The sequence below is a fragment of the Lissotriton vulgaris genome, chromosome 10 (assembly GCF_964263255.1).
Source record: "Lissotriton vulgaris chromosome 10, aLisVul1.2, whole genome shotgun sequence".
NCBI classification, from domain to species: domain Eukaryota; kingdom Metazoa; phylum Chordata; class Amphibia; order Caudata; family Salamandridae; genus Lissotriton; species Lissotriton vulgaris.
The window spans coordinates 743,706,155-743,723,581 of NC_141698.1; positions in this window are offsets into that span (position 1 = coordinate 743,706,155).

The following is a 17,427-nucleotide window of genomic DNA, read 5'->3' on the forward strand; positions in this document are numbered from 1 at the left end:
AGACCGGTTTCGGGCATTCACTCCCTTCTTCAATGGCATTTAACTGAGGCAAGAAAGTTTCTTCATGCACTTTATCTCAACAGAGCCTGCCTCAGTGGGCGTGGCCATACTCACAGCCTTCTGGTTCTCGTAGTGCCACGTTAGTTTTTCTCAAGTGAGTCTGTCTCGTTCCTCCAGTCAAAAAATACATGGCATTTTAAACTCATGTGGGTCGATGTAAAGTCACGCTGTCTGTACCTGAAGTATTTCACAGCTGTCAGCCAGAAAACGACCTCCCAATTGCATGACACACTTTTGGCGTCACAGCGGGGCCAGTGCTTGGATTATCAAGTGAGGTAGGGGAATCATTACAAGAATCGGGACCAGAGATAAGATGGCCAACTAGCATCTGGAAGGGCCAAGTGGAATTGACAGTCGTGGGCACGAGGATCAAGACCATAAGGCCAGGCTCAGGAGGACCTGAACAAGGAGAACAAGGACAACCCAAACCAGGAGGACAAACACTAAGAGTGCCAGGACATAAGACGCAAGATGGACCAGGACCTGTGGTAACAAGGCTAGGAAGTTGACAGTGAGGAGAACCAGGACAAGGTGACTAGGACCAAGAACCAAAAAGGAACAAGGCCAGATTGGCATAGACTGGAAAACCAGAAAATGCCACAGTAGCCAAAAGGCAAAGTTTATGATAACAAGCACAATAGGACAAGAAGGACCTGGATAACTAGGACCAAGGAAACCAAGACTAAGGTAGCAAGTGGGTAAGGTTCAGGGGAACTAGTTTCAGGAGAACTTAAATGATAAGCAGTAAGACCAAGAGTATAAGGGACAAAGGACTATGAAAAACATGAATAGCATGCTCTTGGCTAGGAGTGCCACGTAGCTGAGGCCAGAGTCACAGGTAGACAGAGTAGACAGAGTCTGAAGGAAAAGTTCTAAGAGGACCATATGACAGAGGGCTAAAGGGACCAGGAGTATCAGGGCAAGGAGGATCAAGACCTTGAGTTCCAGACCAGGAAGACCAGGGCAAAGAGAAAAAGAGGATAAGGACCACTGACATTAGGAACTGGATGATCTTAGTCTGAAGTTCCAAACCACAGGGCTAGGAACAGGATGGCCTGAAAGAAGAGCAACAGGACGGCCAGGCCGGCAAGGACCACATAAAGGAGGCCTTTATGAGTTTGTATAGCAGTACTGAGACACGCAGCAGGAAAACCAGGGTCAAGAGGACCAGATCCAGGAAACATCCAGACCACTATGACCAGGCAGAATAAGAAAGGAGGAAAAGGGGGTCAGTATAAAAATTGCCAGGAGGACCAGAACCAGGAGTGCCAGTAACAGAACAAGGAGGGTTAGAAGGATCACCATCAATGGGACCAGGATCAGGCCTAGGAGTGCCAGGGGGCCATGGCCATAGGACCAGTGTGTAGAGTACTAAGTGGAGCAGAAAAACCAGGACCTGGATGTAGCAGGACCTGGGTGAGAAAGGTCAGGACAACCAGAATACCTAGAGCCAGGAAGACTAAGAGGAATAGACTTAGATGTTCAGGAGGAGCAGAAAAAAAATGACAAGGCCCAGAAGGAGCCATGCAAAGAGAACTAAGACCAAGAGGGACCAGACCACTACAGGCAGTGCCAGAAGGACCATGAGGATGAGGCACAGGGCCAGGAAGACAAGGATGCCCCAAAGCAGTAAGACCAGAGCTTAGAGGGCAAGGACCTAGAGGTCAAGGACAGAAGATGCCAGGTAGACCAAAGGGGTCCAGCAGGACCAGGAACTGATGTACTAGGTATCAGATGAGCAGGGCGAGAATGATCATAAGGGACAGGTTAAATGGAAGGGGGTCAAGAAAGAAAAAGAGATATGAGTAGGAGGCCTAAATAGACCAGGATAGCTATAATGAACAGAACCAAGAGGATTAGTCATACAAAGAGCCAAATAGGGAGGACCAGAAACAAAAGGCTCAAGTCATGTGGGAAACAAAACCAAGAAGAGACCACAGAATGTGTTGACCAGGAATAGAGAGACCATTGCTAGGTAAATCAGACTGTGGAAGACTAAAAGAACAGGACCTGGAGAATAAAGAGGAGGTGGCAGGGCAACCAGAGCCAAGGGGAGACGTGCTAAGACAACTAGGCCAATTAAGACCAGTGGAACCACAACCAACGGGGAAAGGAAGCACCCTTCACACAGGCCCAGGTTACCAGGACCTGGCTTACCTGGACAATAAGGACCAGGATAAGGAGCAAAAGAAGGTATAAGTCAAGGAAGGACAGGATGACACAAGCCATGATGACCAGGCTGGGTGGCTAAGAACAGTCAAGAAGAGGATGACCTAGATACGGAGGATCAGGATAAAATGGACAAGTGAGTCCACAATGATAATGAACAGGAAGACCACAGCAAAGAGCATTATGACATGTTGGAGGAAGACCCGAATAACTATTCTGGTCAGGAATTGGTGGACTAGGGCTGTTAGAACCAGGTACCAGATGGTGGAGGATTTTGAGGACTAGAATGGTCAAAATAAGCAGGACCAGGAACATGCTAGGAGAACCAGAGAGTCAAGAACCGAGGGTCCCACCCTGAAGTCCAAAGTGCAGCAGGAGAACTAGGGTATTAGGACCAGGCTGGCGAGGAGCAGGGGAACTAGGAAAGCCACAGCCAGGGGGACCAATGGGACCAGACCAGGACAAAAACGTCCAGACCAAAAGGACTGTGGCAAGGAGAATCGGGATGGCCCAAACCAGGAAGACTAGGAGTGCCAGTCCTAAGAGAACTATGAGAAAGGCTATGTGGATAGGAACCCAGCACACCAGCAGGATAAGGATGGGGATCAGTACTACCAAGATCATGAGGCCCAGGAAGTGCTATAACAAGGATGAGCCAGGAACAGGGCCAGGAAGACCAGAGTCAGGAAGGAAAAACAAGGAACCCGGGATTCAGGAAACAAGGGTGACCAGGCTTATTAGACCGGGACCAGGATGGGGATCAGAAGAACCAAAACAACCCAGAAAAGGAGGACCTGGAACGAGACTAGAAGAAGGACCAGTACCTAAAGGCACAGAAGGAGTGCAAAGTGAAAGAAGAAGAGCGGGAGCAGAAGGACTTATTTGTGAGTTGAGGCCACATGTATTTGGATATCCCTTTTGTAAATGGTTCTTATTCATGCTTCCTACACTGCCAGCCCCTAGAAGCCCACCCTTTCCAGCCCACATATTCAACTTGTAAGTATTTGCTGAAATATCAGAGTATGCATCATGAATAAAAAGCTGGGACGGTTAAACTCTGACTTATGATAGTAAAAAACGTGCCTGATGCTTACACAATAGTCTGAGGATTGATCAGAGGGCACAAGGACTGACATTTGGCAGAGGAGTTTGCAAGTGGTCTGGTAAGGAAGGCAGAAAGGGTTTAAGAAGTTCAGACGGCTGAAGTCAGGAAAAATGGTTAATGGTTAACAAAGAGGCTAAAGGGATATGACAATCAGCACAGGGAAGCTCAAGATCATAAGAAGGATCTGATGAGCAGAAGAGGGGGTGGTGGATGCTCCAGCTATATCGTTTCACATTACCATGATGTTTGTGCTGCTATTCAATGTCTGTGTATGTGAGATGGGTATGTGGCAATTGGCAGCTTTTCCTAAGAAGTCATATAAAGCAAGGCAAGAAGTCAACTTTCCAGCTGGGTTACTTGACAGGGAGTGAGAAGAAATGAACCTTATCTACTATGATATGCCACAGTTCTGCTATCTACCTGTGCTGGCACACTCTCTGCTTCCGAGTGCCAACACAAGCACCCTTGCATTACGGTGCAAGGGTGCCTCGATTACGAGTAGGATTATTTTTGTGCAGGAAGGGGTAGAATTCAACACACTTAGAAAGAGGAAGTAATGAGGATCAAAAAAGATTTCTCCTTGTTGCACCTCATTTCGGAAGGCTTGCCAGTTTGATGCAATCTCAGGGTTACTCTCCTTAGTGAATCTGGGATTGCATCAAAATTCATGGGTGGGTACCGAGGAATGCCCATGCTTTATCCACAGAATACCTTCTCAACATAGGGTAATGCAAGGCAGCAATTTGTGCTCTTACTAAGCCAAAAAGAGTCACTCAAGGTGCTTTGCATGAGTTTGTGAATCTCAATTAAGGGCTTGTGTTGGCTTGCATCACACTCCATGGTGCAAGGGCAACACACGACCTTAGTATATCAGTCTCTATGTGCATAGTAGTAAGATTCCTTGTGTGATGAAAGTCTTAGTGCATGGAACAGTGGGATGTATTTTACATGACATGGCATGAGAGAAGATGCAGCTTCCCTAAACAGTGAGCGTTTATTGTCTGCATCCCTGTGGATAGAGGGTGAAGACCCAGAACTGAAGTAAGGATGAATGGAGAAAAGGCTACCCAAAACAATTCTGAGGTCCTTTTTTGCCAAAGAGCTGCTGCTTAGTTGTTCTTGAGGTACTACATAGGATAGATATTCGAAGTAGTTATAAGATAGGTGATATGTTTTTCTTGTTAAAGGTGTCAAAGTTTCTGAGCAGGGCTCCCCATTTGCCTGTGCCTGACGAGTACTCAGAAAGGCTGATGACAGTCTGGTGCTGAGACCTTATGCTTGTTGGCATCTTGTCTGGGATAGTTCTGCTTGGAAGCAGCACTGCTGTGAGAGTCTTTACCTGGCACAAAGGCTGTGTCTGAGTGAAAGCCAGATAATGATACTTGAAAGAGAAACACACTAAGCCAGTCCTGAAACCTCAATAGTGCATCCACATCCCATGTCTGGCAAAACAGTATTAAAGATGAACTGTGCAATGATTGATCACAATAACAGGGGTAACAGAATGTCTCAGTTTATTAAGAGTCCTATTTCTTTCAATATTTGTAATAAAGTCAACAAAGAAAAATCTCTGTGAGTTTCTTTTCTTCCGTGTCTTCTATACCTATATGTCTTTTTCTGATTTACTGGGAAAATTAATTGATATTCAAATGACATTCAGTTCAATTAATTATAGTCGCATTCCTTTGCATGTGGCTCCTCAACAGAATACTTCCTCTGTTGGCCTGACAATCTATGAGCCGCCAAAGGAAGGACTTTTTACCATTTACACTATTTAGAGTAAATTCTGGCTTAAAGGGGCAGGAAAAATATAATAACCTCTTCACACTGGTTGAGAACTCCTAGCATGTTAGAATATTAGTTTTTTTGTTTTTCAATATCTAACTCCTGTGTTGGAAGTTTTTTTTTTTTAAACAAACATTTCTTTAATAGTTTGCTATCCAGCTATGATGTTTACTGTACTGACATTCAAATGTTACATGCATAGTCAGAAACTGCCCTGACAGCAGTTCCTGCCAATGTAGAGAGATGTTCTTAGGGCTAATGGACAACTCTCAATTTAGTGGGTAAATGTACTTCAGCATGTCAAAGGTAATGTCTTTTGCCATCCCGACAGAGTTAACCATCCTTGAAACAGTAAATAAGGCCCATACATTTTCGTACTTTTGTCATGAATTTGGAATGAACCCTCTCAATTATAATGTGTTGGTCACTTCATAAGGGGCTCAATGCAATTTTTGCAAATTTGATAAAATCATCCTAAATATCAGATGACTCATTGTTACTGGGGTACTACAGTTCGTTTCTGGTTTTTGCTTTTACAAATCCTTGTTTTTGGTGTTTAGTCTGATTTGTTTAATTGATCTAAAACAGAGCTACTAATTACAGATTGCACTGATTTGCTGCAAAAAAGAGGTGTTCTCATAACGTGAAGCCTTTTGGTAATCCAATATCTAGCCCTTGTACATTCCCATGACTTTGTGAGCACAAGCCAGTATATATATATTTAGAAGACTTAATAGGTTTAACTATTCTTGCAAAGGTTCTCATCATCTTTATCATTAGTCATATCTGCCGGTAAACATAAAAGAGTATGAGAATTTGTGGAACATGAGTCAGCTCCAGAGCTTCCCAAGTTGTATGTCTTGGCCCATGGTGTAATGGAGCGGCCTATGAACGTATAAGTTAGTGTCTGCATCTAAGCCAGTTACAGCACTAACAACCTCATGTCGAAAAATCACAGGATTTATGACTACAAAAGTACTTATCATTATGTCCAAAACACTTTATATGAGTGGAATTTTTTGGGGACAAATAAAACGATTTTTGCAATTGTTTCTGAAATGCAAATAGGGAGCTCATGCAAGCAGTTTCCTCCCTCCTATTTCCAATTCGGAAATGAATGCATTGAGGGTTGGTGACTGCAATTACTGTCGCCAACCATTGATGAGCTATCGACCTAGGAGTTTGGTCAGTAACTTATTCACAGAGGGGAAGGGGCCCTCTCAGGACAGGATGTTGGCAGCCTCAGGGGGAGGTTTCTTGAAACTGTCAGCTAAAGAGTGAAAAATGTCTACTATTTAGACAGCAGCTGGGTAAATAGTGACGTTTTTCTGCTACGACTAATGACCAACACAATAGCCAAAACTGGGGTTTCAATAATTGAATGAACTGGTTTCACTGAAGGTTGTTTTGATTGAATCAAACAACAACCGGTTAACTTGTTACACCGAGCAAATTTATTTGATTTTTGCAAACGGTCTTTTTTTCTTTTTTCAACACATTATTCGTTGTGCGTGGAAAATACAAAATGAACAATGAAATACGTTTTATGTACAATATATACAAACATCTAAATACAACATTTCATACACACTTGGCCAAACATTCATACACAGACCATACAAAGCAAATAATAATACAAAGAACACTTTGTCCAGGCATCTGTAAAACAATCAGTGGAAAATGATTCTTTTCATATTTTAAACTGTCGTTGTAATTATCATGAGATCCCTCATGAACCAAAATTAATGAAATCACTATTCCGACATGATAATGGTAGCCAGATGCGGGACTGAAAAGCTGGTCGACGCGTTTCAAACCCCTAGGAATTGGTGGGGTTCTCCTCAGGACCGGGTTTGGTTCTCAATCCAAAAGTTCGACCGACAATTTGAAGGTTTCCGATCAAAATCGTATTTCCCAACAGGTTTAGTTACAGCAGCTGCGAGCTGGCGGTTTAAGTCTCGCTGCTCTGATATTCTCTTTGGCGGTTGCTCCTATTCGGGGCGGGAGCAAGGCAATGGTCCTTCTCCTTAGCTGGTGTGCATGGTTCAACCGGCTGGAGTCCTCGAGGACTCCAGCCGGTTGAACCATGCACACCAGCTAAGGAGAAGGACCATTGCCTTGCTCCCGCCCCGAATAGGAGCAACCGCCAAAGAGAATATCAGAGCAGCGAGACTTAAACCGCCAGCTCGCAGCTGCTGTAACTAAACCTGTTGGGAAATACGATTTTGATCGGAAACCTTCAAATTGTCGGTCGAACTTTTGGATTGAGAACCAAACCCGGTCCTGAGGAGAACCCCACCAATTCCTAGGGGTTTGAAACGCGTCGACCAGCTTTTCAGTCCCGCATCTGGCTACCATTATCATGTCGGAATAGTGATTTCATTAATTTTGGTTTATGAGGGATCTCATGATAATTACAACGACAGTTTAAAATATGAAAAGAATCATTTTCCACTGATTGTTTTACAGATGCCTGGACAAAGTGTTCTTTGTATTATTATTTGCTTTGTATGGTCTGTGTATGAATGTTTGGCCAAGTGTGTATGAAATGTTGTATTTAGATGTTTGTATATATTGTACATAAAACGTATTTCATTGTTCATTTTGTATTTTCCACGCACAACGAATAATGTGTTGAAAAAAGAAAAAAAGACAGTTTGCAAAAATCAAATAAATTTGCTCGGTGTAACAAGTTAACCGGTTGTTGTTTGATTCAATCAAAACAACCTTCAGTGAAACCAGTTCATTCAATTATTGAAACCCCAGTTTTGGCTATTGTGTTGGTCATTAGTATTAGTTGGACTCAGCCTCACTGAGTAACGAGTCAAGGCCCTGTTTTGATTCTTTGTTTTTCTGCTACGTGCACGGCTGCCAGCTAAATGGTGCTGAATCTCTAATGTTTTTTGAGAGTCTGGGTAAATAGTGATGTTTTTCTGCTTTTGGCTGCAAGTCAAACAGCCCAGAATCTCTATTATTCATACAGCTAAATATTTAGGTTTGCCTGCTATTTGTACAGCTATCAGATGAACAGTGCAGAACCACTGGTATTTAACTAGAGGCTGGGTGAATAGCAAAGTTTTTCTGCTATATGCATGGCTGCCAGGCGCATAGTGCAGAATCTCTACTGTTTAGCCAGCGACCAGGTAAATAGTAACAAATAGTAACAATTTCTGCAATTTGCACAATTGCCAGCCGGATAGCACAAAATCTCCACTATTTAGTTAGGGGTAACTATTTAGGTTTTTCTGCTATATATATACTCACCAGATGGAGAGTGCAGAATCTCTACCAGTTAACCAGTTACTGGATAAAAAACAAAGTGTACCTGCTATTTACATGGCCACCAGCCTAACAGTTCAGAATTTCTACTGTTTAGCCAGCAGCCAGGTAAATAGTGACACGTTTTCCTGCTATTTGTCCAGCCGCCGGCCACAATCGCTACTATTTAGCCAGCAACGGGTAACAATTAAGTTATTATCCTATTTGCATGGCCGTCGGCAAAACAGAGCAGAAGCTCTATTATTATTTAGCCAGCGCTAGGCAAACAGTAATGTTTTTCTGCTATTTTCACGGCCAAATATTAAATGTTTTCTACTATTTAGCCAACTGGCAAGTAAATAGCAAAATAAATTCACTATTTTCCTAGTAGCTGGGTACATAGACACTATCAATTATGCTAAGAGCCAGGACCCATATGGATCTCCAAATTAGACACCCCCTTTCTCATTTGGTGTTGTATATTATTATTTGCCTTGTGTGTAATGCTATACAGAAAGGCCATCATAAATACAGGACAGGGATTTTACTTTGAGAAAGCTATTAAACAATAATCAGATATGGTAAATAGAGAAGGAGTGAAGGAGACCTAGTTAAGATACATCAATCTTATATAGCAACAGACATTTATTTGGTTTCTTACCATATGGTATTTGATGGAAGTTTTATCTAGAAAAATATTGTGACACAATATTGCCTTTGTCTTAAACTTACTTGGTTAATTGTGTTTATGACTGAACCTGCATCCCATCAAATGTAAGTGCTTTGAGAGTTTTTGAGAGCATCAAGTACTTTTTAACTACCACTATAGTTTGCTCTGATTGAAAGGTGAGCTACCATGTAGGCCAATGATCACCAAAGAGATTTTGGTACGATAATTCAATCTTAGAGAATATGCTATGTAAGAATTTAAATGTAAACCACTTAATAGGAACAGACATAGTGTGAGACTGCTAGTCATCATTCAAGCTGTAACGACACAATTCACTAGACATCATGCTGGGTAGGGCTGGTCAATTGAATGTGTAGTGAGTTCTTGGCCAAGCTAAGTGCATGCCCAGGTTTTTGTGATGGACACAAAAATGTGTTAAAAAGAGAGAAGGTAAAAGTCTACATGTAATGGTCATACTATATCACTTAAAACATAATGGCAATACATTGTTAAGAAAGCTTTATACACCTAAATCAAAATAATCATTTACTGGTATTCTGTTTATTCTGTTTATTCGACAGAAGCGTGAAAAAAGACCAGATGAGAAGAAAGGACGCTGTCAAGTAATACCAGTAAGGAAGTTTCGGACTAAAAAACGCAAGCTTTCCAACTCCATCCCCTGGCTACGTATGAAACTTGAGAAAACCCTCACCCATATCAGTGAGGACGAGGAGAAGGAGGAGGATAAGGAGAAAGAGAATAAGGTCAGTAGTAATAAATTGGTCTTGGATAAGAGAGTTGACCAAAGTTCTGTCTATTTTGATTGCTTTGTCTTTATTATTTCCTATGTTTAGGCGCAGTTCAATACAACTATAAGTGTGCTATAGTAAAATTGTATAACACAGTTATTCATTGATGATAACGGATATGCCATGACTGCCTTGAACGACTGTCCATAGTTTTTAGGTAGAGTATAACTGCGCATGCACAGTTGCATAGCGACCTGTTAGTGAAGGTTTGTGGAGTAAAACTCCGCCCACTTCTTGCCGTTGTTTTTTATTTGTCAGTAATACTGTTGTTTAGAAATCTTTGCTTGCTTCTGGGCAATCGTTGATTTTTCCCCTTCTTTGTTTTTACGCTTTCCTGCCCAGTAGTGCTGGTCAAATACTGTCTCCTTTCTCTTTCACGGTTTAGGTATCTCTTGGAGGACTACTTTGTTGTTTATTCGACCGAGTTCTATACCTTGACTATGCACATTTACTTTACCTATAGCTCCCGCCCGCCCACTTGTGTTTCTTTATGCATATCAGCATGGTATTGTGCTTTCACTTTGGTATGCCTGCTGCCCGCTTGTGTTTGTTTTTGCATTATCTTTACAAATGGCTTCAGAACACTTATGTTTCCTTCTGCACAGCTGACTGACTCACAGCCTCTGCTCCTCCACTGATACAAAGGACTCAAGTAACCCTGGGCGGACAACTACGCTATGCTCGTGTAGTTTGCGAAGTTTACGCTACTTCGCACTACGCGAATTGCAGGTAGCACAGTGTGAACATGCGTAGCTTAGTGGTCATTTTTTGCTTGCTCGCGGTCCTCAACGAGCAAAAAGACAACCCGGCGAGGCGTTTTCCTCGTTCGCGATCAGCAACATCAAGTTAGCGATCGCGAGCGTGGAAAATAAACCTCCCAGCGAGATGCTCAACTTGGGGAGGTCAGGTTTCTCGTTATGAGTGGTTGCGTATGCTCGCGACCGCTCGCAATGAGAAACTACCAGTGCGCATTGAGAAAGCTGCCGCTTGAGTAAAAATCTTCTTGAGCGGCAGTAAAAGACCGCTCGCACTGTGCAAGATGGCGTTTTCAATGATTGCACAGTGCGGACAAGCATCTGGCACTGTGCAATCATCGTGAACAGCGCATTACGCAGTTCGCGTAGCGCTACGCATAGCTCGCGTAGTGCAAAGTGCACTTTGCTTAGCTACGCGCAGCGCTGCTTCGCGAACCACGCCCAGGGTTAGAATCAAGTAATTTCCTGCTGGCAACATTAAACACAGCAAAGGAACTTGTTTCAAGTTTCTTGCTGTTTCTGAGGGTCCTGTGGCGCAATCCTGGGGCTGCTGATCTGCGCAATCCCCAGGAAGAAATGTTTTTATTCATATTTACCTATCAGCCTCCTACTGGGCTCAGCCAAGCTTCTAAGCTACACAATATCCTCATTGTTTCGGTAATATTATCTAGTCATATTTTCTCACAACAGTCCAATCAGGCCAAGCCTGAAAAGTCCAGTTGCAGCACCTATTAAGGAAAAGTGTTGGGTAAAAAGATAAAGGGGCACATTAGGCTGGCGGGTGGACTTTGTCCGCCTGCCATCCTGTCATAACCAGGGACCACCCGCCATAAGGGCGGGGGTCCCGTATGTGCCATTAGGATGCGCCCGCCACAGTGGCGGGTGCATCCTGCATCACTAACATTGTGGCGGTCGGTGCAATGTTAGGGTGGCATGTTGTGCACTTCCATGCACATCATGGCAGGCACTGCGCGGTGCCTGCCATGTTGTGCATGAAACTGCATGTGTACCCCCATCCCCCCTGAAGTCCCTGGGGTCCCGCAACGGGCGCCCCAAGTAGACTTTGCATGCCTTTACATGGTGGCATTGTTAATATGGCTGGCGGTTTCTATTAGACACCGCCACCATATAGAACCCTTTTCCTCCCAGTCGACATGTCGAGCGGGCGGAAAAGCGGCGGATGGTCTTTCCGTCCGCCGCAGAACACCCAGTAATTCTAATATGGCGGGGGATCATTTGTGCACGGATCGCGGACGGACCTCCCCCGCCGGGCCAGCGGTGGCTACTGACAGCCCTGCGGGGGCGATCTGCCCACCATCCTAATGGGGCCCTAAGTTTGAAAGCCTGCGCCTGATAATCTTAATTAATCTAAGGATCTGCGGCTGTGGAATCAGTGTTAAGGTTTAACATAGCAGCAGACAGCATTAGCAATGTATACAGGCAGCCAGAGGTTCAACAATATGGCTATTTTTATGATTACATGCTTGTGCTTCTTTGCCACAAAGAGCTCTTAATTTGGAAAGCGCTATGGCAGCAGTACTCCACATTCGCTATAAAATATTTTAGCAAGCTACTGACTACTTCACATGAGGAGATGGACTATTTGGGTTTTTGAAGGAGAGGTGTCTATTGCCATAAAATTATACTGAAACCAATTCCGTGTGAGAAAGAGACTACCGAAAGAACCTCTGTGCTCTTTGATCCTGGCTTGAACCCAGAGCAGAAGGGCACACCATTTGCTGAACAAGCAATCGCTTTCTCTGCCAGCTCCCTTTCACTGCTTTGTTAGGATTTCCCATGAAGGGCTCTGCTCAAACAGACCCTTTTGTTAAACAAGCATTTGCAATGCAATAGGTCTCGCATTACTCAATTTGTAGCTATTGGCATTGTATTATTGTTTGAAACGCCAATAGCTCAAACTTTCAGTAATGCGAGACCTATTGCATTGCAAGCCAATGACAAATATGGGAGCTTCAAGTTCATATTCAAATACAGCATGCCTTGCAGCGCATGCGCTGCCCAAGCTCCACCTACAAAGGGTTGTCAGGTTGTGAACCTTGGAAGGCAGATGGTAGATGTGGGGGGTTTCCATTGAGTCCCTCAAAACATGACCCTGCAGGTAGGTTTAATCTCTCAGTGCATCTGCCTGCAGAGGGATCTCTGCCCCTCCCCCTTTGAAATGCAGACCAGATGTCAGAGGACCAGCTGCTTCAAATAACCAGGCTGCCTTTCTCTGATGCACTGACCCCAGGGAAAGATGAATGTATGGCTGGGCTGGGCACAGCATATTCATTGTGCTAGGGCAAAATTACCTGGTTTGCGCACGGCGCACCAAGTTCAAGTGTGCCACAGCGCAGAACATTGTGCTCCCCATCAGTAATGTTGGCTGATATTGCAATTTGTTTTGTATTTAAAAAGACACTTGGGCTGCATGACATTTAATCAGGAACTTCGATTTGTAAGCACCTAGAGGATCATTCTGCAGCATGCGCTATGGAAGAACCTGTGTGCCTTTAGGTTTCAGCTTTGCCCAGCTTGCCACTCCCAAGGACTATGATGGTATAAAGCCCTCCCACGTACACAGTAGCCCCCACTAGAAGGAAAAAAATGAAAGATATGAAGAGAGAACACGAGAGAGAAAGAGAAAACTGAAGTTAACAGCCAGTTACTGAGTTCTTCTCTCAATGTACGTTTGTTTGGAGGTTAGGAATATGTGTACTTTATGTCATTAATTGTATTTGCATGTGTTTAAGGTTGTCTGGGGGTCTATAAAAGGGTTTCTAGATTTGCGCTTCTATCCTTGGTCTGAGTATTTGTCTGGAATTACGAATATCTGTTTGTCTGTGTCAGTATTTCCGTGTCTGTGCTTCTTTCTATATACGTGACATGCTTACAAGATGGCCCAGGGCAGTGAGCTCTGAAACCGAGCTCCCGGGCACTGGGATCACCGCTACAAGGTTAACCCATGCTGCCCCCCCACCATCTCTGCAACCCGAGAACAAGGACTTACCGGTCTAACCCCAAGGGGGATATGCTTGAATCGAGCTCCCGCCCTCAGTCGGAAACGAAGTGTGGAGGTTCTGCGCCCGACATCTCTACGAGGGAAACTGTCACCTCATAAGTGATCAGCGGCGAACAGACCTCTCCCAATTCAAGGACATCCCTATCGGACCCGAGAGAGTCCAGGCTGCCCTAAAACAGGACCGCTGCTTCCTCACAGCTGGCACAGACAGAACTGAGCAAAAAGGGAGCGCGAACTGCGGATGAGCTCCGCAACGCCTGACCACAAGGTATGGAACTATAAAAAGTTAAAAATGCTGGTCCAACATACTGCAAGTTAGCCTTAATTTCTCAGGTAGACACTAGTGAATTCCAACCTGCAACGACCACCAAACGGTCACTGGGGGTCCACAACTATCCGACTATGAGCCTCTGCTAAGCCCCGCACACCTGTCCCCAAAATGCTGCCCAGTCGTGAAGCAGATAAAAGTAACCCGGTTTGTCACTAAAAACCCCACAGTGGACACAAGCGAGCACTAGCAACCGAGGTACCTTATAAAAAAGCTGAAGAACGGGGAAAATGGAGCCTGAACTACTGCCCAGCCCCGCAATGCCTGACCTAATAATGGCAGCTTGAAAATTGTATAATAACAAAACAAAAAAAGCTTGGTCAGTGGACTGCAATAGAACTAAAAATAAATACTCTAATCGGGGCAATTGAGAGTTTCTACCTGCAAGGGTCACTAAAAGGGTATTAGAGAGTCTTCAGCTATCACACTACAAGCTACTGCTGAGCCTCGCAGCGCCTGGACCCAAAATGGCCGCCCGATGTGGACCTGACAATGATAACCCTCCTGGAACACCAGACTGCACACAACTTCAAGGCACCACACAGAGCTCCACAACGCCTGTCCTAAGATAGTTGCATAAACCAACTTGAGTACTCAATGCTTGTGTGTCCTCCACAGAACCTTCCGCCTTGAAGAGCTTTCCAATACTGAACCTCATGACAACAACCCCACGAAAAGCACACTAATCCACTGGGCAATAAATTTGCCAGCAGGCAGGATCTCTGCGCGGAAACCGCCGCCTTGTAGAGCACTCCAACACTGAAGCGCAAGACAAACAACCCCAGGAAAGCACACCAATCCACTGGGCAATCAATTTGCGAGCAATCACTATCTCTACAACACCTGAACCCAAGCTGGCCACACAGAAGGAGTTCCTCTCACCAAGGATTACACTGCTCCGGTAAGTCCCCTTTCATACGAAACATGCCTTTACCCCCTGTTCCTGCTGGCCTCGTCTAGAATAAGCTACCACTACAGCTCAGAGCCTACCACCTCCCCACCAGCCCAGGCCACCTCCCAACCCACATGACCCCTATGTTAGTGTAATACACCAATCCCTATAGGAACCAACCCCTCCCTCCACTTAGTCAAAATGCCCGCTATCAAACCAACCTACGCCAACCCCCTCACGTCGAGCTACGTCAAACCACACAGCCCTAACTCCTTCTCGAATAATCTCCCAACCTCTCACCTAAATCGAGAAAAGATCTCAAACATAAACTGATCAGGCAATTTCCCAAATCACTATTTGCAGACATACATCACTGCTCCTATAAAGGCCAAGTAAAAATGGACCTTATCTTTCACATGGAAAGACCCGAGAAGTAGATCTCCACCCTCAGATCACACCTCCACATTACCAAAACTACGAATACACCCCATAGCTGCAAACTTTCATTCCCTATCCCGTTCGACAAGAAGGGGGAACACCTCTGCAACCATCTATTCCAATGGCACAGTCTTGATCCAAGCAAATACCGACAACCTTGAGACATTCGATTCCCTCTTCCCCTTACTTAGGACTGCCTCCGCTCATACTCATCTCGCCCATCCAACCAACCCCCCCCTACCCCAGCATCCAAACCCTCCAAAGAAATTCCCACACCACTCCTGCCCCCGATATCCTAAACCCCGTCCTCTTACTCGTGCCACCACCAGCACCTCTGACACCAAGAACAAGACACCCATGTCCCCACAGGCTTACCCCTGTGAACTGCCCCCACTCATTACCCTCCTCCAGCAACTCCGTCCGCCCTCACTATGCAAATGAAGACTTCCAATAACCCTCCTATACCTAACTGCAAAAGAAAGCAGCTGTCACATCACGACCACCTGCACCCCTTACCCACGTCCCTCCCCAAAGCCCTCACTGATAACGCAAAAACTACCAGAGGGCAACACAACATCATCAGGCTCTCACCCCTACAGGTAGACCCCACCCAGAATCCATCCACCCTAACCCAAGATGAGACGGACGTTGGCTCTCCCTGCTTGAAAGCCAATTAGCTATTATAACATAGGGTTTCAACGACATACTAAACGACCTCGCTATGCTTTGCAATCCCTCCCAAAACCACCGCTGTACCCCCACTCTCTCGAACCCGTCACACCAAAGTCCCGTAAAGGCTACGCGACCCAGCGAGACCTCACCCCCCCTCTCGAGTCATACACTGAGGCCCAAAAGAACTATGGAGGCTATGTCCTCGGATGAAGTGGCTCATCTGGCCTCCTCATACGACACCCCCACTGCTTCCTTTCCCCAATCCATGATTCAGGTAATCACTGGATTTAGAAGTGACCACTCCACTCCGAAACCCTTTAGACCCCCACCCTCCTTCATCAACATCCCCACTACACACTGAAAGAAAAAATGAATAAGAGAGTCACCATCTACTAACTGCATGCTCATAAACTGCAGATCAGCCCCAAACATGCCACAGAGCTTGCTGAATCCATTCTCACCCTTGACATAGACATACCCTTCATCACAGAGACATGCTTTAATGTCTGCTCGCCTCCATTCTTGGACACCCTCGTACCCCAAGGCTTCTCAATCATCAACAAAGACCGAAAAGACCAAAGAGGTGGAGGCTTAGCAATCATTCACAAAAACAACCTGTCTGTGACCCAAATAGACACCTTCAACTACAACAATGTCTAACCGCCAACTTCAACACCAGCAACAACAAAATACTGCAATGCCATCTCCTATACCATCCCCCAGGCAACACCCCCACTTTCACTGAACACCTGTCAGACCTGATTGCACACTGCGCACTCCGAGTCAATAACAACCTAATTCTGGGTGACCTCAACTTGCTTTGGAATGACAAAAACAGCCCACCTATACAAAACCTGAACAAGCTACTACAAACCAACAGTCTTAGCCAGCACTGCTCAGAAGGTACACACAACAACGGGGCTATCCTGGATGCCATCATCGCCCAACATGACGCAATCACAATAGATCCTACTTGTTGACTGGTCAGATCAGCACTTACTCCTATTCCACATCACGCAGCCGATCATGTATCAACCTCTCATCCAAAACCCTCCCATGTGGATAAGAAACCTCTCACAGATCAACATGAGCGACCTACAAGAAAAAATAAGCACACTCCTGCCCATCTCCCCTGATGGCCGCTCCACAATAGAACTCACTTCCCACTACAACACAACCATGGCGTCCATTCTAGACCAACTTGCACCCCTGAAAGAAACTAGGAATATTCCATCCAGATCCTGGTTTAACAAGGACATTAACACTGAAAGGAGACAACTTAGAGCTACTGAACGTTTATGGAGAAACAATCCTTCTACAAGCCTATGTGAGCAACTCAAAGGAACTAAAAAAAACATATCAACAAAGAAAAAAGCACATTTTTCTGCACCCCCCTTAACAATGCGAAAAACAGGCCCAAATAACTCTTTAATATCATCAGGCAACAGACCTCCAAGACCTCAG